Below are 23,813 nucleotides of genomic sequence, written 5' to 3'. Positions count from 1 at the left end.
CTTTATTGAGTGCTTACCCAATAAAAGAGCCCCCTCATTTTAGGGCAAGATATCCTTGGTTAGATGGCATCACTGACTCAATGGACATGAGTTTGGGTACACCCCAGGAGTTAGTGATGGACAGGGAGGCCTGGCATGCTGTGGTTCATGTGGTCACAAAGAGTCGGACATGACTGAGCAACTGAACTGAACTGAACTGATACTTTAGTATAATTCCCCCAATTAACTAGGTATGAGTTCTGTACTCACTGTATGTGAATCTGGCTAGGGTGTTAATTGGAAGTTGACTTTCTGATGCCCCTTGTTTTTGAGAGATTTTATTTCCCATTTTAAGTTGAACCTGGCAGGAATAAATTTTACTAGTGAGATTTTTTGGTGGGCCTATATGGTGCTTGTGGGCTTAACTCCTCCAGGAGTCATCCCAGAGTCATTTCAGCTCATTTTACATGTCTTGAATTCTCCCTCCAGTGGTCTAAGACCATAGAGGATGCTCAGATCACTGAATTGCCAGTTCTTATTTGTGACCCCTGGATGAGCAAGTGTTTTAATTAATAAGTAAGTTTCCCTATGGGACCATTTCATGGTAAGAGGACTCAGCCTCCACCACCACTGTAAATTTCTCAGTCACCTGAGAAAACCATAACTAGCTGGGAGGAGTCTTGTCCCTTTACTTTAGAGCAAAGCTCTCATGCAGTATCTTCACTTTTTTTTTTTTTTTTGTCCAATAAATTCTGTGAAGGCAGCCGAATTGAGGAAAAGCATCAGATAAGATCAGCCTCTTACCTAACTACCCAGCACAGACCACACAGTCTCCTACAATGGAGCAACCTTGGTATCTTTCAACCAAGCCCCAGGTATTCCTCTGTATCTTTCAACTGAGCCCTCCCCACCTTTCCACTGAGTGGATATTCCCTGGTATCTTTCTCTTTTTTTTTTTCCTGGTATTTTTCAATCAACCTCCTCCCAATATCTTTCAACTGGGTGGATATTCCTGGTATCTTTTAACCAAGCCCCACCCAGTATCTAGACCTTGAGTGAGTATGCCCCAGTGTCTTTCAAGTGAGAGAGGGTAGGTACCTGCTATACTCCATCAAATAAAACTCAGGATCATCAACCAGTACAGAAGATCTGAGAACCAGGAGAGCCTCACTTAAATCTGTCTGGACTCCCAGAGGAGGCAGATGGGCAAAAGGGGCCACTGCTGGTATCAAGGCTCTAGATCCTTGTAGAGTTCAGGTGGAGGAAAAGAATCTGCTCTGCTGCCTTCATTGATTGCCATAGCTGTTCACTTAAAAAATCGTGACATCCTAAAAGTTGAGAGTTATGTTTTATTTAGTGGAAATTTTAAGGTCTTAAGCCCAGGAGGCAGCATCTCAAGTAGCCCTCAGAGAATTGCTCTGAGGAGAAAGGGGCAGGGGGGAGTCAGGTTATATAGAAGTTTGCAACAAAGGACAGGTAGTTTTAACATCAAAAGTATCTTTGTGAATTAAAGAAAAACAAGTATCAAGGAATTTAGTGCTATTCCATGTATGGGAAGATGCATGAGTCTGGACTCACTGAAATCATTCCTTTCGTATGCATCTCAGCTATCTGGGGCCAGAATCTTGCATTTTTCACATCCTGAGCCCCTCAGTGCTCACCACAGGTAGTGCCTGCAACCTTATTACTTCCAGATAGCAGGTCTTTTTCTTCTTCCTGGGTGCCTCCAGGGCTCAGAAATTCACATTTGGAGGGTTGCTGATGGCTTTACCATCCTTGTTTACTGACATTGCAGAAATACTCCACTTCTCAATGCTAAAGGAAACCATCAGGCTTACCTGAACTCACATAACATGAAGCTAATATCAAGGAGCTAATACTACCAATAATGGAGTTTTTCTTTGCCTCTAGGATAAATTGCACTGGGTTTAACTTGTGTATACAGAAAAAGGGACTTGGTCCAAACTTTTAAAGGCATTATAAATTGAACTCTGAAGTTCTCGTAGAATTCTTGATTTCTAGTTTAGTTGGAAATCTTCTTGAAGATATAAAGAGACAAATTAAAGAAAATGTAGCTATACAAATCAATCTTTGTATAGAATTTAGGTAGCAGAAATGTTCTTTGGGAAATTAAAAGCAACTATTTTTGTTTTACAAATCTCTACAAAGCAGAAATGTAAGTACAACCCACAAGGACTTGAGAAAGTCTAATTAACTCAATCAAGTAGATTCAAAACCAGAAGAAAAAGAAAGGGAAAAGTCTTTAAAAGTTAAGAGTTCTAGATATTATATGTAATTAAAAGTAATAAAATTAATAAGGGTCACATCTTTGTATGAAAGGGAGAAAGATACAAGGAATAGAAATGCAGTTTAAAGGGAAAAGAAAGTAATTTTTTCCTGGAAAGAAAACAAACAAACAAAAAAAGGGTTAATAGGACAAAATTTGAAAGTAAAAAGGAAAATTGTAGAAGGTTTGCTGGAAAAGAAATCTGAAACAAGAGTTTTGTGCATGGTCAGGATTGGGTGATATTAAAAGAAAATTTAATTGAGTAAATAAATTTTAATACTAAAAGTAAGCTGTTACAGACCTAGAATTGGTTTTCTCTCCATGTTGTTTTCCCCTATAATATTCAGATGATATAATATAGTAACATTTTCCCTATTATATTCAGGTGATAAGACAGTATTATCAAAGAGATTACAGAATCTTCTTTGGTGGTATCAGTGATGCTCAAAGTTTAATGTATAGGTGTTGATAAAAGTTCTCAAGAAAAAACTTCACTTATACTGAAGGATGTAGCAAAACTTTTTTAGAGATTCTTGTTAATTCTTAACTAATATTCAGAATAGTATGAACTAATGACTGATTGATAATAGTTTATCTCCATCCAGTACTGTACATACAAGTACAAGAGCCAGTGGCGGGTTTCTGATTCAGCTCATTCTCCTTTATTTCTATATCTTACTACATAAGTAAAAATATCAAAGAGAATGCTTAAATATGATTTTTGCTTCTTTTTTAGTGCCTGAAAGAGGTAATTCAAACTTAAATCACTTCAGGAGTAGAACAGATAACAAATATTCAGAGCTCCTAATGAATGACAGTAGGGGTCTGTGAACTGTGACTAAAAGTATTTACATAAGCACACACACACACACACACACACACACACACACACGGGGTCTGTGAACTGTGACTAAAAGTATTTACATAAACACACACACACACACACACACACAGAAGTAAAAGCCTGAGCCAATGTATCTGGGAGATATTCCTGACCTCAAGTTATAAAAATCTCCTAAATGGGAGGATCATCCTCAGGATGAATATGACCTGCAGCTAATATAATCTCAACAGACCAAGACTTGACTGATGCCAAAAACACATCTTTGGTTTTTCAATTTGTTCAAAGCCATGAGTGATTAAATTGGGTCTCAAAATATAATAAGAAATAAAGCTGTACAAACATAATAATAAGAAGTAAAGAAACTACAGCTTCCCTCCAATAGCCAGCTTGGTCGTCGTTTCTTATAGTGCTCTCCCCATCACCTCAACTGACTTCATCTCCTATGTATATAAAAAAGCATGCTTCTCTTTGGTCCTTCTCCTCCTAGGGTGTTAATGTCAGTGGGAGGTTGAAACAGGGAGGTAGGTGGTAGGTATATCTCTCATAAGCATATTTCCATAAAAGCCCATAAAGGTAATGAGAGCTAAATACAACTTATTATATAAATAGAAGAAATAAGCAATTTTACTGCCTGGGTTATATTGACCATATTATTTTTGATACATGGTATAATATAGTTTGATCCAAAACTTATTTAATCTATTAACTCTGATTTTTTTTTCAAATAATAAGACATTTTAATTTTGAATATTTATAAATCATAAAAGTGAAACCAATAATACTTTAAATGATTTAACTGACAACTGAAAACTAAGAATCAGACAAGCTCAAAATCGCACAGCTGATTGAAGACTCAAAAGTTTCCCAAATTCTTGGAAAATATATTCTCCCAAAAACCTTGCTGGCTTATCCAGAATGATCTCTCTCCATCTAGGTTTGCAGATTTAGCAAACAAAAGTACAGTCGTTTAAATTTGAATCTCATATAGATATCAACTAACATTTTATTTTATTTTTTAATTTTATTTTATTTTTAAACTTTACATAATTGTATTAGTTTTGCCAAATATCAAAATGAATCCATCACAGGTATACATGTGCTCCCCATCCTGAACCCTCCTCCCTCCCCATACCATATATATAGAATTTAGAAAGATGCTAACAATAACCCTGTGTACGAGACAGCAAAAGTGACGCTGATGTATGGAACAGTCAACTAACATTTTAGTTTAACTATGTTCCATGCAATATTTAGGACATACATGTGCAATATACATAATACATATTATGTGATACTAAACACTAAAATATACTAATTTAACAGACTAAAAACTGCAATACTTACAACATATTTATACTAAAAATATTTATTGTCTCTCTGAAACTCAAGTTGAACTGAGCACCCCGTATTTTATCTGGCAATCTATTTATCCCAATAGTGTTTTAGAAACCGCTTAGGCTGCAGTCCATGGGGTCGCAAAGAGTCGAACATGACTGAGTGACTTCACTTTCATTTTTCACTTTCACACATTGGAGAAGGAAATGGCAACCCACTCCAGTACTCTTGCCTGGAGAATCCTAGGGACAGGGGAGCCTGGTGGGCTGCCGTCTATGGGGTCGCACAGTGTTGGACACGACTGAAGTGACTTAGCAGTAGCAGTTAAGTTTTATGTTCATTTTTTCTTTTTATGGCAATTCTAGTTCACTTTTTAGTCATCTACATTGTCTACAAAACAGATGTGTATAAAGCATAGCTTTAAGTTTATCTGATAAACTTAGGTCTTCATAAATATATAAAAACCAATCTTATTACTTTTTTGTCACTGTCTCATTCTCATTTCAAAACTTGTTCCTTGTTCTTTTTGGTATGTGTTCATGGTCATCTAAGTCCTTATAGAAGCTGTATAAGTTTGTCTTATAATTATAAATTTATTTGGACCTTATGATCTAAAGCTTATATATGAAAAATCCAGGTCAGGAAACACTATCGGTTAACTTGTAAGGCATATTAGCAAGTCCAAATTATCATTTTAATTTTGGAAATGGCTGTTTTCCTTGACCTCACTTCGATGTACCATTTTTTCTGCTAAACTCAAGTATAAAAAGCTTCAAATGGGTTCAGCCAGTTCATGAACTGAACCAGGTAGGTGTAGTTTGCTGCCAACAGCTTGCCCCCATATTCTTCTAGGATGCTTGTAATGCTGGTGTGTCATCATCCTTCAGTACTGAATGCTGCCTGCAATCAGAGGTCTTGGGAAAGAGCTCTTGGGAATTTGTTACCACATCAATTGACATAAACCTGAGAGTGTGGCTTGCATTGCTTCTAAGACTCTTCAAATAGTTTCTGAACTTCCTTTTATTCTGAAGGTTTAATTCAAGGACTCTTATGACAAACTGCTTTCTTGTATAAAATGAGAAATGTCTCCCTCTCAAGGAGAAGGAGCTGGGTAGGGAGTCATTAGTACGAAAGTTCACACAGCTGTTTTTAAAGAAGTTGTTTGTCTCGGCTTTTCCACAATATTTTTCATTTGTTGTCATTGTCAATGGAGCTTATAAAAAGTGAGGAGGAAAAATGAAAGCATTTTCACCCAGAACTGTTCTTCTTATTCAAGAAAAGATTAGTTCATTCATACTTTATCATAACAGTCATTCCTCAGCCTCAGCAATTGAGCAAATGCATTGTAAGTTGAGAAATTGCCTCCTATTGTATCTATTTGTTAGTACTCCATTTGTTTCAATTTCTCTAAAGGAATAGAAAAAAAAACATATCAATATACATTATATAGAACATTATTTTATTTTTAAAAATTAATTAATGTTTTAATTGGAGGATAATTACAATATTGTGATGGTTTTTGCCATACATTGACATGAATCAGCCATAGGTGCACATGTGTCCCCCCATCCTGAACCCCCTTCCCACCTCCCCACCCCATCCCTCTGGATTGTCCCAGAGCACCTTAATATAAAATTCCTGTTTTATTATTTTTATGCCCCAATTCCATTGTTACAACACACAAAACTTTTTTGACATTTTAAATATTTAATCTTAATCAAATATCTGCATTGTAATGACACACTGAAGAAATGACTTGATTATGATCATTGTACTTATAGTACACATTTAAGAGTATAGGGCTCCATGTACACTGAGCTCACAAACATACAAATCACTCTTAAAAGACAAAATGATAAGAAATACACCCTGAGTGCCAAATATGTAAATGGTAACCTGAATTTTCTTACTTTGTTGAAAAGCATGAATCATTAAATTTACAGTTAAAAAATACATACAGAAAGTGCATAATTACATATAATATAACCAAGCTATAAAATACACTTACTTGCATATTATTCTAGAAAGCTATGTGTGTGTGTATATATATATATATATATATATATATATATATATGTGTGTGTGTGTGTGTGTGTGTGTGTGTGTGTGTATGTTTGATGTAAACAGTCTACTAGGGACGAGATTATAGTATAGGGGAAAAACAAAACAAATTTTATTTCTTCACATGGCATACAAAGAGTGTGTGTGTGCTTAGTAGTTGAATCATGTCGGACTCTTTGAAACCCCATGAACTGTAGCCCACTAGGCTGCTTTGTCCATGGGGATACTCTGGGCAAGAATACTGGAGTGGGTTGCTATACCCTCCTTCAGGGGATCTTCCCAACCCAGGGATTGAAACCACGTCTCCCTCATTGCAGGCAGATGCTTTATTGTCTGAGCCAACAGGAAAGCCCATCCCTTCTCCAGGGAATCTTCTCTACCCAGGAATCGAATCAGAGTCTCTTCCACTGCAGGCAGATTCTTTACCAGCTGAGCTACAAGGGAAGCCACATGGTTATGTTTAAAATAGGAGCTTCTCAGGTGGCGCTAGTGGTAAAGAACCTGACTGTCAATGCAGGAGACTTAAGATACATGGGTCCAATCTCTGGGTTGAGAAGATCCCCTGGAGGAGGGCATGGCAACCCACTCCAGTATTCTTGCCTGGAGAAGCCAATGGACAGAGGAGCCTGGCAGGCTACAGTCCATGGGGTTGCAAAGTCGTACACAACTGAAGTGACTTAGCAGGCACATGTAAAGATTATTCATTTTTTCCACAAAGAAGGAAATTAATACAGGCAAGGTGTTAAGCTAACATTCAATATTTATATTACTACAACAGTATAAATATTGAGAACTGACTTATCAGTAAAACTGTGGTTACACTTCTTTATTAGAGACACAGCTTTCTTTCCCCACCCCACCCCTAGGATTAATCAGGTCTAATTTCTAATATTAACGTATTATTTGGTTGTTTAATTTGCTCCTGTGGCATATAAATATCCTATGGAAATTGCAAATACTTCAGAATTCTGCCATGTTTTCCTTGTTAGGCCATCCCAGCTTCAGTCTCTGTCCTCCACTTCCATTCACACTAATTGCCTGCTTAGCTGCACAAATCTCATCTTGAATGTCTCCTCTCCTTCACCCCTTCTTCCTCTTCCATGGATCTATTGTTGTCTGAAACCCAAGACTTTCCATTTCTCAGTTTACTTCCTAATTTAATGGAGCATACCCTTTAATATTCCCAAGGTTCATGGGAATTATTCAGATTTTCATTACATGTCTGAGGATAACTTTATCTTCCCATTTGATAAAGGTGAGCTTTTGAGTTGAAATCACTCTTCCTCTGGATTATTAGGAGATCACTCTATCTTCTTCTAGCATTTAGAATTTCTACTGAGAATTTCAATACTATGCATATTGGAAATATTTTGTATGTGAAATGTTTTTCCCTCTGAAGACTTCTAAGCTTTTCATTTGCATTTATTTCATTAGAATTTCTATTAAGAATTAATAATCGTACATGTGTAGAGAGTTTCTTCTTATCCATCATTAAGGGAATTTGATGATCTTTAAATATTGAAATTCAAGTTTTTCATCCTAGAATATTTTCTTGAAACATATTATTTAAATAACTAATTTATTTACAACATTGTGTTGCATTTTGCCATACATCAGCCACAGATATACATGTCCTCCACTTCTTGAACCTCCCTCCCACATCCCACCTTGTCCCACTCCTATATGTTGTCACAGGGCTTTGGATTTGAGCTCCCTGCATCATACAGCAAATTACTACTAGCTATCTATTTTAAATACATAGTCAAAGCTATGGTTTTTCCAGTAGTCATGTATGGATGTCAGAGTTGGACTATAAAGAAAGCTGAGCACCAAAGAATTGATACTTTTGAACTGTGGTGTTAGAGAAGATTCTTGAGAGTCCCTTGGACTGCAAGGAGATCCAACCAGTCCATCCTAAAGGAAATCAGTCCTGGGTATTCATTGGAAGGACTGATGCTGAAGCTGAAACTCCAATACTTTGGCCACCTGATGTGACAAACTGACTCATTTGAAAGACCCTGATGCTGGGAAAGATTGAAGGCAGGAAGAGAAGGGGAAGACAGAGGATGAGATGGTTGGATGGCATCACTGGCTCAATGGACTTGAGTTTCAATGAACTCTGGGAGTTGGCAATAGACAGGGAGGCCTGGCATGCTGCAGTCCACGGGGTCACAGAGAGTTGGACACAACTGTGTGACTGAACTGAACTGAATGTATGTTTCAATGCTACTTTCTCAATTCATCCAATCCTCTCCTTCCCCTACTGTGTCCACAAGTCTGTTCTCTACGTCTGTGTCTCCATTCATTTCAGTTCAGTTCAGTCTCTGAGTCGTGTCCAACTCTTTACAACCCCATGAACTGCAGCACACCAGGCCTCCCTGTCTATCACCAACTCCCAGAGTTTACCCAAACCCATGTCCATTGACTTGGTGATGCCATCTAACCATCTCAACTTTTGTTGTGCCCTTCTCCTCCTGCCTTCAATCTTTCCCAACATCAGGGTCTTTTCAAATGAGTCAGTTTGTCACATCAGGTGCCCAAAATATTTGAGTTTCAGCTTCAACATCAGTCCTTCCAATCAACACCCAGGACTAATCTCCTTTAGGATGGACTGGTTGGATCTTCTTGCAGTCCAAGGGACTCTCAAGAGTCTTCTCCAACACCACAGTTCAAAAGCATTGATTCTTCTGTGGTCAGCTTTATTTATAGTCCAACTTTCACATCCACACATAACTATAGGAAAAACCATAGTCTTGACTAGATGGACCTTGTTGACAAAGTAGTCTTTGCTTTTTAATATGCTATCTAGGTGGGTCTCCATTGCTGCCCTACAAATAGGTTCTCCTTCCTGAAAACCTTCTGGCTAATCCTGTTATCTTAAAATGTAAATTATGGGAGTGGGTCTAGTAAGATCTTTACAATCTCCAGACATTCTTTTGATTCATTGTAATAACTAATTAAAAAGTATATAACTCCCTTTCTAACACTAGCGAGGGGGCACTCTTTTTTCCCTTCTGATGTCTTTGTCAGAAGCTTTCTTTATCTCTTTTATACTTTAATAAAACTTTATTACACAAAAAGCTCTAAGTGATCAAGCCTTGTCTCTGGCTCTGGATTGAATTCTCCTCCTCCAGAGGCCAAGAATCCCAGAGTCTTTCATGGTTCAGCAACAACCTTTCAATTGTTTGTAGAGATTTTGATTGTGTCAACTCTGACAGGTGTGAGGTGATACCTCATTGTAGTTTTGATTTGAATTTCTCTAATAATGAGGAAGTAAAGTTATGACCAACCTAGATATCATATTAAAAAGCATAGATATTAATTTGCCAATGAAGGTCCGTCTAGTTAAGGCTATGGTTTTTTCCAGTGGTCATGTATGGATGTGAGAGTTGGACTGTGAAGAAAGCTGAGCACCGAAGAATTGATGTTTCTGAACTGTGGTGTTGGAGAAGACTCCTGAGAGTCCCTTGGACTGCAAGGAGATCCAACCAGTCCAACCTAAAGGAGACCAGTCCTGGATGTTCATTGGAAGGACTGATGCTGAAGCTGAAACTCCAATACTTTGGCCACCTCATGTGAAGAGTTGACTCATTGGAAAAGACCCTGAGGCTGGGAGGGATTGGGGGCACGAGGTGAAGGGACGACAGAGGAGGAGATGGCTGGATGGCATCACCAACTTGATGCACATGAGTTTGGGTGAACTCTTTGAGTTGGTGATGGACAGGGAGGCCTGGCGTGCTGTGATTCAAGGAGGGGTCGCATAGAGTTGGACACGACTGAGTGACTGACCTGAAACGAATTGAATAATGAGTGACGCTGATGCTTAGTACCTTTTCAAATGTTCATTAGCCATCTGTGTGTCTTCTTTGGAGAAATGTCTGTTTATGTCTTTTGTCCACTTTTGATTGGGTTGTTTGTTTTTCCACTATTGAGTTGAATGAGTTGCTTATATGTTTTGAAGATTAATCCTTTTTCGGTTGTTTCATTTGCTGTTATTTTCTCCCATTCTGAGGGTTGTCTTTTTACCTTGTTTATAGTTTCCTTTGTGGTGCAAAAGCTTTTAAGTTAAACTAGGTCCCATTTGTTTCCTTTTGTTTTTATTTCCATTACTCTAGGATATGTGTCATAGAGGACCTTGCTTTGATTTATTTCAAAAAGAGTTCTGCCTAAGTTTTCTTCTATGAATTTTATAGTTTCTGGTCTTACATTTAGGTCTTTAACCACACATTTTGAGTTGATCTTTCGGTATGGTATTAGGGATGATTCTAATTTTAATTCTAGTTTTCCCAGCACCAGTTATTGAAAAGACTGTCTTTCTCCACTGTATATTCTTTCTTATTTTGTCACATATAAGGTGCCCACAGTTGTGTGGGTTTAACTCTGAGCTTTCTAGCTTGTTCCATTGGTCTGTATTTCTGTTTTTGTTTCAGCACTGTATTTGATGACTGTAGCTTTTTTGTAGAGTCTGAAGTCAGGAAGGTCGATTCCTCCAGCTCCATTCTTCTTTCTCAAGACACTGAATATTCAGGGCCTTTTGTGTTTCCATACAAGCTGTGAAAGTTTTCATTCTAGTTCTGTGAAAAATACCATTTGTAGTTGGGTAAGTATTGCATTGAATCTGTAGATTGTTTTGGGTAGAATAGCCATTTTCACAATATTGAGCCTTCCAATCCTAGAACATGGTATACCTTTCCATTTGTTTGTGTTATCTTTGATTTCATTCATCAGTGTTTTAGTTTTTGCATACAGGTCTTTTGTCTCTTTTGGTAGATTTATTCTTCAGTATTTCCTTTTTTTATTGCAATGGTGAATGCTATTCTTTCCTTAATTTCTGATTCTTATTTTTCATTATTAAAATATAGGAATGCAAGAGACTTCTGTATGTTAATTTTATATCCTGCAACTTTGTTATATTCACTGATAAGTACTAGAAAATTTGCGGTGGCATTTTTAGGGTTTTCTATGTATACTATAATATCATCTACTGAGAGTTTTTTACTTCTTCTTTTCCAATCTTGATTACTTTTGTTTTTCTTTTCTTATTGCCATGGTTAGGACTTCCAAAACTATGTTGAATGCTAGTGGCAAGAGTGGTCACTTTTGTTTTGTTATTGATTTTAGAGGAAATGCTTTCAGCTTTTCACCATCAAGGATGATGTCTGCTATGGGTTTTTCATGTACTGTTCTGTGCTGTGCAAAGTTGCTTCAGTCATGTCCAATTCATTGTAATCCTATGGACTTTAGCCTGCCAGACGCCTCTGTTTGTAGGATCCTCCAAGCAAGAATACTGGAGTGGATTGCCATGCCCTCTTAAAGGAGATCTTCCTGACATGGGATCGAGCCCACATCTCTTATGTCTCCTGCATTGGCACTGGGTTCTTTACTTTAGTGCCACCTAGTATATGGTCTTTAGAAGCAAAAGATATTAAACAGAGGTGGCAAGAATACACAGAAGAAATATTTTTAAAAGATCTTATTGACCTAGATAACCACCATAGCGTGATCACTCACTTAGAACCAGACATCTTGGAGTGTAAAGTGAAGTAGAACTTAGGAAGCATCACTATGAAAAAAACTAGTAAAGGTGATGGAATTCCAGTTGAACTATTTAAAATCCTAAAAGATGATGTTGTTATAGTGCTGCATTCAATATCCTAGAAAATTTAGAAAACTCAGCCATGGCCACAAGACTGCAAAAGGTCAGTTTTCATTTCAATCCCAAAGAAAGGCAATGTCAAAGAATGTCCAAATCACTGCACAATTTCACTCATCTCGTACATGGACATCGCCAGATGGTCGACACTGAAATAAGACTGATTATATTATTTGCAGCCAAAGATGGAAAAGCTCTGTACAGTCAGCAAAAACAAGATTGGAAGCTGACTGTGGCTCAGATCATGAACTTCTTATTGCCAAATTCAGACTGAAATTGAAGAAAGTAGAGAAAGCCACCAGACCATTCAGATATGACCTAAATCAAATCCCTTATGACTATACAGTGGAAGTGAGAAATAGATTTAAGCGACTAGATCTGATAGACAGAGTGCCTGATGAATTATGGATGGAGGTTCGTGACATTGTATAGGAGACAGGGATCAAGACCATCCCCAAGAAAAAGAAATGCACAAAAGCAAAATGGCTGTCTGAGGAAGCCGTACATATAGCTGTGAAAAGAAGGGATGCAAAAAGGAAAGGAGAAAAGGAAAGATATACCCATTTGAATACAGAGTTCCAAAGAATAGCAAGGAGAGATAATAAAGCCTTCCTCAGGGATCAATACAAAGAAGTAGAGGAAAACAATAGAATGGGAAAGACTAGAGATTTCTTCAAGAAAATTAGAGATACCAAAGAAACATTTCACGCAAAGATGGGCTCAATAAAGGACATAAATGGTAGTTATCTAAGAGAAGCAGAAGATATTAAGAAGAGGTGGCAAGAATACACAGAATAACCGTACAAAAAAGATCTTCACGACCCAGATAATCGTGATGGTGTGATTACTCACGTAGAGCCAGACATCCTGGAGTGTGAAGTCAAATGGGCCTTAGGAAGCATCACTACGAATAAAGCTAGTGAAGGTGATGGAATTTCAAATCGTGAAAGATGATGCTGTGAAAGTGCTGCACTCAATATGCCAACAAATTTGGAAAACTCAGCAGTGGCCACAGGACTAGAAAAAAGTGAGTTTTCATTCCATTCCCAAAAAAAGGCAATTTAAAAGAATGCTGAAACTACTCCACAATTGCACTCATCTCACACGCTAGTAAAGTGATGCTTAAAATTCTCCAAGCCATGTTTCAGCAATAGATGAATTTTGAACTTCTAGATGTTCAAGCTGGTTTTAGAAGTCAGAGGAACTAGAGATCAAATTGCCAACATCCAATGGCTCATTGAAAAAGCAAGAAAGTTTCAGAAAAACATCTATTTCTGCTTTATTGACTATGCCAAAGCATTTGACTGTGTGGATCACAATAAACTGTGGAAAATTCTGAAAGAGATGGGAATACCAGACCACCTGACCTGCCTCTTTAGAAACTTGTATGCAAGTCAGGCAGCAACAGTTAGAACTGGACATGAAACAACAGACTGGTTCCAATAGGAAAAGGAGTACGTCAAGGCTGTATATTGTCACCCTGCTTATTTAACTTATATGCAGAGTACATCATGAGAAACACTGGGCTGGAGGAAGCACAGGCTGGAATCAAGATTGCTGAGAGAAATATCAGTAACCTCAGATATGCAGATGACACCACCCTTATGGCAGAAAGTGAAGAAGAACTAGAGCCTCTTGATGAAAATGAAAGATGAGAGTGAAAAAGTTGGTTTAAAGCTCAACACTCAGAAAACTAAGATCATGGCATCTGGTCCCATCACTTCATGGCAAATAGATGGGGAAACAGTGACTGATTTTATTTTTCTGGGCTCCAAAATCACTGTAGATGTTGATTGCAGCCATGAAATTAAAAGATGCTTGCTCCTTGGAAGGAAAGTTATGATCAACCTAGACTGCATATTGAAAAGCAGACATTACTTTGCCAACAAAGGTCCATCTAGTCAAGGCTATGGTTTTCCAGTGGTCATGTGTGGATGTGAGAGTTGGGCTATAAAGAAAGCTGAGCACTGAATAATTGATGCTTTTGAACTGTGTTGTTGGAGAAGACTCTTGAGAGTCCCTTGGACTGCAAGGAGATCCAACCAGTCCATCCTAAAGGAGATCAGTCCTGAATATTCATTGGAAGGATTGATGCTGAAGCTGAAACTCCAATACTCTGGCCACCTGGTGTGAAGAGCTGACTCATTTGAAAAGACTCTGATGCTGGGAAAGATTGAGGGTAGGAGGAGAAGGGGACAACAGAGGTTGAGACAGTTGGATGGCATCAGTGACTCAATAGACATGGCTTTGGGTGAACTCTGGGAGTTGGTGATGGAAAGGGAGGCCTGGTATGCTGTGGCTCATGGGGTCGCAAAGAGTAGGACATGACTGAGCGACTGAACTGAACTGAACGCACGCTAGTACAGTAATGCTCAAAATTCTACAAGCCAGGCTTCAACAGTACATGAACCAAGAACTTTCAGACGTTCAAGCTGGATTTAGAAAAGGCAGAGGAACCAGAGATCAAACCGCCTACATCTGGTGGATCATAGAAAATGAACAAGAATTCCAGGAAAACATCTACTTCTGCTTCATTCACTATACTAAAGCCTGGACTGTATGGATTATCAGAAACTGTGGAAAATTCTTCAAGAGATGGGAATACCAGACCACCTTACCTGCCTCCTGTGAAACCTGCATGCAGGTCAAGAAGAAGTAGCTAGAACTGGACATGGAAAAAAAATGACTGGTTCCAAATTGGGAAAATAGTACATCAAGGCTGTATATTGTCACCCTGCTAATTTAACTGATATACAGAGTACATCATGGAAAATGCCAGGCTGGATGAAGCAGAAGCTGGAATCAAGATTGCCAGAAGAAATGTCAATAACCTCAGATATGTAGATGACATTACCCTTATGGCAGAAAATGAAGAAGAACTACAGAGCCTCTTGATGAAGGTGCAACAGGAAAGTGAAAAAGCTGGCTTGAAACTCAATATTCAAAAAACTAAGAACATGGCATCCAGTTGCATCACTTCATGGCAAACAGATGGGGAAAGAATGGAAACAGTGACAGACTTTATTTTCTTGGGTTCCAAATTCACTGCAGATGGCAACTGCAGCCATGAAATTAAAAGACATATGCTTCTTGGAAGAAAAGCTATGACAAACCTAGACATAATTAAAAAGCAGAGACATTACTTTGCCAAAAAATGTCCATCTAATCAAAGCTCTGGTTTTTCCAATATTCATATATGGATGTGAGTTAGACCATAAAGAAGGCTGAGCACTGAAGAATTGATTCTTTTTAACTGTGGTGTTGGAGAAGACTCTTGAGAGTCCCTTGGACAGCAAGGAGGTCCAACCAGTCCATCTTAAAGGAAATCAGTCCTGAATATTCATTGGAAGGACTGATGCTGAAGCTGAAACTCCAATACTTTGGCCACCTGGTGAGAAGAGCTGACTCATTAGAAAAGACCCTGATATTAGGAAATTAGAAGGCAGGAAAAGAAGAGGATGACAGAGGACAAGACAGTTGGATGGCATCACCAACTCAATGAACGTGAGTTTGAGCAAGCTCCAGGAGGTGGTGAAGGACAGGGAAGCCTGGTGTGCTGCAGTCCATGGGGTTGCAAAGAGTTGGATATGACTGAGCAACTGAACAACAGTGTTGAGGTACATTCCTTCTTCGGGGCTTCCCTGGTGGCTCACACATTAAAGTCTGCCTGCAATTTGGGAGACCTAGGTTCAATCCCAGGGTCTGGAAGATCTCCTGGAGAAGGAAATGGTAACCCACTCCAGTACTCTTGTTGGAAAATCCCATGGATGGAGGACGGAAATCCCATGGACAGAGGATATGGTGTATCACATTGATTGATTTGTCTATATTGAAAGATGCTTTCATCCCTGGAATAAAGCCCACTTCATCATGATGTATGGTCTTTTTAATGTGTTGTTTGCTAGACTTTTGCTGAGGATTTTTACATGTATGTTCATCAGTGATATTGGCCTGTAATTTTCTGTGTGTGTGTGTGGGGGCATCTTTATTTGATTTTGATATCAGGGTAATGGTGACCTCATACAATGAGTTTTGGAATTTTCCTTCCTCTGAAATTTTCTGGAAGAGTTTGAGCAGGATAGGTATTAGCTCTTCTCTGAAATTTTGGTAGAATTTCCCTATGAAGCCATATGGCCCTGAGTATTTCTTTCTTTCTTTTTTTCCTTTTCATTACAGTTCCAGTTTCCCTGCTTGTGATCACCTGCTCAAATATTCTTTCTTCCTGGTTCAGTTTTGGATGGTTATACTTTTCTAAGAATTTGTCCATTTCTTTCAGGTTGTCCATTTTATCAGCATATAGTTTCTCATAGTAGTTAGTCTCTTATGGTCCTTATTTCTTATTGTCTGTTGTAACTTATATTTTATTTCTAATTTTATTGATTTGAGTCTTCTTTCTTTTCTTGATGAGTCTGGCTAATGATTTGTCTTATGTGCTTATCTTCTAAAGAAACCAGCTTTTAGTTTTACTGATCTTTGATATAGTTCCCTTCATTTCTTTTTCATTTATTTCTGCTCTGATCTTTATGATGTCTTTCCTTCTACTAACTTTGGAGTTGTTTTGTTTTTCTTTTTCTAGTCGCTTTAGGTTTAAGGTTAGGTCATTTATTTGCTATTTCTCTTCTTTCTTGAGATAGGCTTATATTGTTACAAAATTCCCTCCTAGCACTGCTTTCAGTGCATCCCATAGGTCTTGAGTTGTGGTGTTTTCATTGTCATTTCCTTCTAGGTATTTTTTTTATCTCCTTTTTTATTTCATCAGTGACCTCTTGTTTATTCAGAAGTGTATTGTTTAACCTCCATGTATTTTTGTTTGTTTGTTTGTTTTCCCCCTGTAGTTGATATCTAATTTTACAGCACTGTGGTCAGAGAAGATGCTTGAGATGATTTCAATTTTTAAAAATTTACCAGTGCTTGATTTGTGACCCAAGATGTGAACTATCCTGGAGAGTGCTCCATGTACACACACACACACACACACACACACACACGCAAAACCTACCGTTTTTGGATGAAATGCCGCATAGGTCCACTTAGTCCAATGTATCAGTTAAGCCCATGTCTCCTCATTTATTTTGTATCTGGATGATCTGCCCATTGGTGTGAGTGGAGTACTAAAGTCCCCCAATAATATTGTGCTACTGTTGATTTCCCCTTTAATAGTTGTTAGCATTTGCCTTATGTATTGAGGTGCTCCTACACTGGGTGCATATATATTTATAGTTTTTTTATATCTCCTTGGATTGATCCCTTGATCATTATGTAATATCCTTCATTGTCTCTTGTAACAGTCTCTATTTTAAACTCTATTTTATCTGACATGAATATAACTACTCCAGCTTTCTTTTGATTTCCATTTGAATGTAATATCTTTTTCCAGATCCTAACTTTCAGTCTGTATGTGTCCCTAGGTCTGAGGTTGGTCTCTTTTAGACAGAATATATAGGGGTCTTGTTTTTGTGTCCATTCACACAACCTGTGTCTTTCTTTTGGTTGGAGCATTTAGTTCACTAATATTTTAAGGTAATTCTTTATATGTATGATCCTATTATCATTTATTTTATTTTTTTATTTGTTTTTGTAGGCCTTTTCTTTCTTTTATATGTCCTTTCTAGAGAAGTTCCTTTGCCATTTGTTTTAAAACTGGTTTGGTGGTGCTGAATTCTCTTAACTTTTGCTTACCTATAAAGTTTTTTATTTCTCCTTTGAATCTGGATAACGATGTTTACTGGATAGAGGAAAAAAAGAGAGAAATATAGAGACAGACTGGTAGTAAGAATGTCCTTGTGATTCCTTTCTTTTCCTCTTCACACAGTGTGCTCCAGTCAATCTGCCTACTCAGAACATCCTCCAGTATTTTTAGGAAGGTCTCTGGACCTGTTGTGGGCAGTGTGGGTTCAGCACAGACTCACATCTTGCCTGACACCAGTTTGTACTTTTTCCCAAAGTCCACAGTTGCACCTAAATTCCACAATCTCTCCTTTACTCATGCAGCCCCTGGTACTACACTTTGGCTTTCAGCTTGCCTTTGCTTGTCAGCCACTCTCTGTTGTCTATTCTCAGTGCAGACATGAGGGAGGGAATGTAGCAATTTTTTGGGCTCACTTGATCAGTTGGGCTGGGGAGAGGGAAAGGTATGGCAGATACAGCTGGGATATATCGGGAGTGCCTGCTCCAGCTGAGACCTACAGTTAAGTTGCTACAGCCCAAGATGGTTCATGTGCCTTCCCCAGGGAGTTGGCTCCTGGTTGTAGGTCTCTTGGCAGAGCCAAGCTGATCTGACTCCCAGGAAGATGTGGGCAGTGGCCCATGCCCACTCATAGCTTGGTTGCTGCTGAGAGCCCTGAGGTCAAGACCATAGTGGCCTCTGGTCTTCTGCCTGTGGGACTGATGCCATGTTTCTTACATCTGGAGTTGCAGACCACAGGTGGCTCATCCCCCTACAGGCTTTGTGAATGCAGAGTCCTATGTTCTGTGGGCTTACTGTGTCAGAATATTCCTGTGGCAATGATCTTTTGCCTCTCTGACAGGCCCAGGCTTTTCCCTGGACTCCCTCAGATATGTCATACTAGCCCCCTCAGAGTATCATCACGGCAGTCAACCCCAGTCCTCTTCCTGATGTCTGACCCCCGAAGCATGAGCCTGAGCTCCAAGCCACCACTTGCTGCAAGTGTGCAAGTTGTTTCATGGCTTGGAAGTGCCATTCACAAATTATCTCTGTCATTAATTCTCTCGAGTTTGCCTTTAGAGCAACTGTCGCTATGCTCTCCTCTGAGATTCCCAAGCTCCCCTGATCCCATCTGTGAGCAGGTTTCCAAGTATGTGGAAACTTTTCCTGCTTCACGACCACCTTTTGGGGCTCAGGTCTCCTTCCTGAAATCTGTTGTCCTTTTTTTTTTTTTTTTAAATCTTTATCTTTTGCCCTACCTCATTCTGATGAGATTGGCTTGACTTCTTGGAAGTCTAGGGTCCTCTGCCATCATTCAGAAGGTGTTCTGTAGTTGTTCTACATGCAGATAAATTTTTGTTTTATGTTTGTGGGGCTGAAGGTGATCTTCCCATCTTACTCCTCTGCCAACTTGAAAGTCTCCAAAATTGTAATATACCATGTAAACCTCAACTGATACTAATGTTTACAAAATAGGTTCATTCTTTAGTTCTCTGTTAAATGAGTTAGGTGGATTTCCATATAAATTGAGTTTATGCATATCTAAGTTAGCTACCAACACAAATTCTTTTCCCAGGCAAGGCACTCACATGTATAGGATAAAATAGGCAGCCTTATTCATAAGAAGTGCAGTGACAGACTTATTTGACTTAGGTTCTCAGGGTCTTCCCTACCAAGACCCTGTCCTTAAAAAGAAAATAAAAATGGATACTCTGCTCACAAACTGCAGGAAACATAATCCCTTTTACACCATACCATGCACACCACACACATTAATGTCTCCAATAAAATAATACAATATATCCCATTGGAATTTTGTAAAACAGTGCCTTTTGACTTGAAATCCTGAAGTACTTCTTGTTTCAAAATAACAAAGTATCTCTGCAATGCTGCTGCTACAGTAATACTCTTTCTTATAGTACTACCTTGACCAGATACCTTGTATTGCTATATCTTGCAAATTTCATTGGGCACTGAGGCCTGATTCACCAATATCACTACCAGTCCTCCTGGAGAATGTTCTGTGGACTTTCTGCTGAATGTCCAAAGACTGCAGCTACTCATCTTCACCACAGTGTCTCACCTGTGTATTTCTACTTAACCTTCCCTTAAGAGCAATTAGAAGTTTGTGTAACCTATAAGTTTGCTTACAGAGGAACCTACTCAAAATGATGAGTGAAGTGGACATAGGCAATCTGCCCAAAAAAGAATTCAGAATGGTGATCACAATGGTGAACAAAAAATTCAGGAGAAGAATGGATGCACAGAGAAAGTAGCTAAGTAGATTTTGACAATGAGTTAGAAAACATATAGAACAACCAAAGATGAACAATACAACAAATGCAAAGGAAAATACACTAGGAGGAAACCATAGTACTTTAAATAGTATAGAGGAACCAACCAGTGAGGTGGAATAGAATAGCAGAAAACACTGATGCTGAATAGAGATATTTTAAAAAATGAAAAGAAAGGTGGTGTTTTTAAGAGACCTCTGGGAAAACATCAAGGGCACAACCTCCCTAATATTTGCATTAGGGGGGTTTCAGAAGGAGAAGAGAGACACAAATGGGTTGAAAACATAACTGAAGACATACCTGAAAAATTCCCTAACATGGGAAAACAAAACAAAAACAAAAACAGATATAAGTCCAAGAAGCACTGAGAGTGACAAATAGGATTAACCTAAAAAGGAAATCAACAAGAATCCCTGTAGTTAAAATGGCAAAAACAAAAGATAAAGAATAAATATTAAAAGCAGCAAGAGAAAAGAAACACACGACATATGCAAATACTTTCATATGGCTTTCAGATGACTTTTCAACAGAAAATCTACAAGCCAAAAGTACGTGGCAAAATATATTTAAAGTAATGGAAGAAGAAAATGTACAAATAAGAACACTCTATGTGGCAAGGATCTCATTTGGATTTGTTGGAAAGGTAAAACGCCTCCCAGATAAACAAAAGCTGAAAGACATGAGCACCATCAAGTCATCATTAAAAGAAATGTTAAATGCACTGTTGTTGTTCAGTTACTCAATCATGTCCAACTCTTTGCAACCCCGTGGACTACAGCACGCCAGGCTTCCCTGTCTTTCACCAACTCCCGGAACTTGTGCAAACTCATGCCAATGGAATTGGTGATGCCATCCAACCATCTCATCCTCTGTCATCCCCTTCTCCTCCTGCATTCAATCTTTCCCAGCATCAGGGTCTTTTCTAATGAATCAGCTCTTCTCACCAAGTGGCCAAAGTATTGGAGCTTCAGCTTCAGCATCAGTCCTTCCAATGAGTATTCAGGATTGATTTCCTTTAGGATGGACTGTTTGGATCTCCTTGCTGTCAAGGGACTCTCAAGAGTCTTCTCCAATACCACAGTTCAAAAACATCAAATCTTTGGCACTCAACTGTCATTATGGTTCAAATCTCACATTCATACATGACTAATGGAAAAACCATAGCTTTGACTAGACGGACCTTTGTTGGCAAAGTAATGTCTCTGCTTTTTAATATGCTGTCTAGTTTGGTCATAGCTTTTATTCCAAGGAGCAAGCATCTTTTAATTTCATGGCTGCAGTCACCATCTGCAGTGATGGTGACTGCAGGAAAATAAAGCTTTTCCTTGGAGCCCAGGAAAATAAAGTCTGTCACTGTTTACATTGTTTCCCCATCTACTTGCCATGAAGTGATGGCATCGGATGCTGTGATCTTAGTTTTTGAATGTTGAGTTTTAAGCCAAGTTTTTCAACCTCTTCGTTCATCTTCATCACTAGTCTCTTTAGTTCCTCTTCACTTTCTGCCATAAGGGTGATGTCATCTGCATATCTGAGTTAATTGATATTTTCCCCAGCAATCTTGATTCCAACTTGTGCTTCATCCACTCTGGCATTTTGCATGAGGTACTCTGCATATAAATTAAATAAGCAGGGTGACAATATACAGCCTTGATGTACTCCTTTCCCAATTTGGAACCAGTCCCTTGTTCCATATCTGGTTCTAGGTGTCGCTTCTTGACCTGCATACAGGTTTCACAGGAGGCAGGTAAGGTGGTATTCCCATCTCTTGAAGAATTATCCACAGTTTGATGTGATCCACACCGTCAAAGGCTTTAGAGTAGTCAATGAAGTAGATGTTTTTCTGGAATTCTCTTGCTTTTTCTATGATCCCCCAGATGTAGGCAGTTTGATCTCTGGTCCCTCTGCCTTTTCTAAATCCAGCTTGACCATTTGGAAGTTCTTGGTTCACATACTGTTGAAGGCTAGTGTGGAGAACTTTGAGCATTACTTTCTAGTATGTGAAATGAGTGTAATTATGTGTTACTTTTAACATTCTTTGGCATCGGCTTTCTTTGGGATTGGTATGAAAACTGACCTTTTCCAGTCCTGTAGCCAATGTTGGGTTTTCCCAATTTGCTGGCATATTGACCATAGCATTTTAACAAAATCACTGTAGCAGCAGCATTGGAGAGATCCTTTGTTATTTTGAAACAAGAAGTACAGATTTCAAATTACAAATGGCATTTTTCACAGAACTAGAACAAAAATATCTCATAATTCACATGAAAATGGAAAAGACCCTGAATAGCCAAAGCAACCTTGAGAAAGAAGAATGGAACCAGAAGAATCCACTTTCCTGATTTTTGACTATACTACAAAGCTACAGTCATCAAGACAGTATGGTACTGGCATAAAACAGAAATAGAGACAAACGGAACAAGATAGAAAGCCCAGAGATAAACCCATGCACCTATGGGCACCTTAATTTTGACAAAGGAGGGAAGAATATACAATGGGGCAAAGATAGTCTCTTCAATAATTGGTGCTGGGAAAACTGGACAGATACATGTTAAAAGAATGAAATTAGAACACTTCTTAACACCATACACAAAGATAAACTCAAAATGGATTAAAGACCTAAATGTAAGATGAGATACTATAAAACTCTTAGAAGAAAACTCTTAGCAGAACAGTCTATGACATAAATCACACCAGGATCCTCTATCTACCTCCTAGAGTAATGGAAATAAAAGCAAAAGTAAACAAGTTGGACCTAATTAAACTTAAAAGTTTTTGCACAGCAAAGGAAACTATAAACAAGGTGAAAGGACAGCCCTCTGAATGGGAGAAAATAATGGCAATTGAAACAACTGACAAAAGATTTATTTCCAAAATACACAAATAGCCCATATAACTCAATACCAGAAATACAAACAACTCAATCAAAAAGTGGGCAAAAGCCCTAAATAGACATTTCTCCCAAGAAGGCATATAGATGGCTAATAAACAAATGAAAAGAAGCTGAACAACTCTAAATGCTGGCAGAATTCACCTGTGAAGCCATCTCCTCCTGTACTTCTGTTTTGGGGGCATTTTTATAATTGCTGATTTGATTTCATTACTAGCCATTGTTATGTTCATATTTTCTATTGCTCACTGGCCCATTCTTTAGAGACTGTACTTATCTGTGAGTACAACATTTAGAGAAGAGATAAAACGTATTTTTCTCAAATGATTAAAAAAAATACAGAGGAAACAATGCCTCCAAAGTCTTTCTATGAGGCCAGCATTACCCTGATATTGATAGCTTATGTGTATGGTGAATAGTGCTGCCAGATTAGTGGTCTCTGAATGAGAAGATTTAACTCCAGAACCAAAGACAGTCTCAGTCAGAGATTTGTGTAGATTTTTATTTAAAGTGAAAGTGACAGAAAAAGCTTCTGATACAGACATCAGAAAGGAGCAAGAGAGTATCCACATTGCTAATTTGGGTAGGGCAGTATATACTCTTCTGCTAGCTGCTGAAAACAGATAAAAAGAATATATCAAGGTTGTAAGAGTTACACTAGACCCTTTCCCAAGGCATACATCCTGAGATAACTTTGACACAAGATTAGCCTGGGAGAATGTGTTCTAGGCAATGTCTCTGGGCAAGATATACTGTTGCTATGTAATCAGGGGTACAAGTCTTGAGAAACAGGTTTCAAGGCAAGATT

General features: G+C 38.4%; 1 long non-coding RNA gene across 2 annotated transcripts in view; it reads right to left on the bottom strand.

Annotated features, from left to right (window-relative positions):
* Positions 1 to 3,013: 3,013 nt before the first annotated feature.
* Positions 3,014 to 23,813, bottom strand: part of LOC133243402 (uncharacterized) — a 40,885-nt gene continuing 20,085 nt past the window's right edge. For both annotated transcript variants that reach the window (XR_009735073.1, XR_009735072.1), the window contains exon 3: positions 3,014 to 5,852. This is a non-coding gene — a long non-coding RNA (uncharacterized LOC133243402). The remainder of the gene's footprint in view (positions 5,853 to 23,813) is intronic.

This window comes from Bos javanicus, chromosome X, assembly GCF_032452875.1.
Source record: "Bos javanicus breed banteng chromosome X, ARS-OSU_banteng_1.0, whole genome shotgun sequence".
In the NCBI taxonomy this organism is placed as follows: Eukaryota; Metazoa; Chordata; class Mammalia; order Artiodactyla; family Bovidae; genus Bos; species Bos javanicus.
This window is presented reverse-complemented; position numbering and strand designations above follow the sequence as displayed.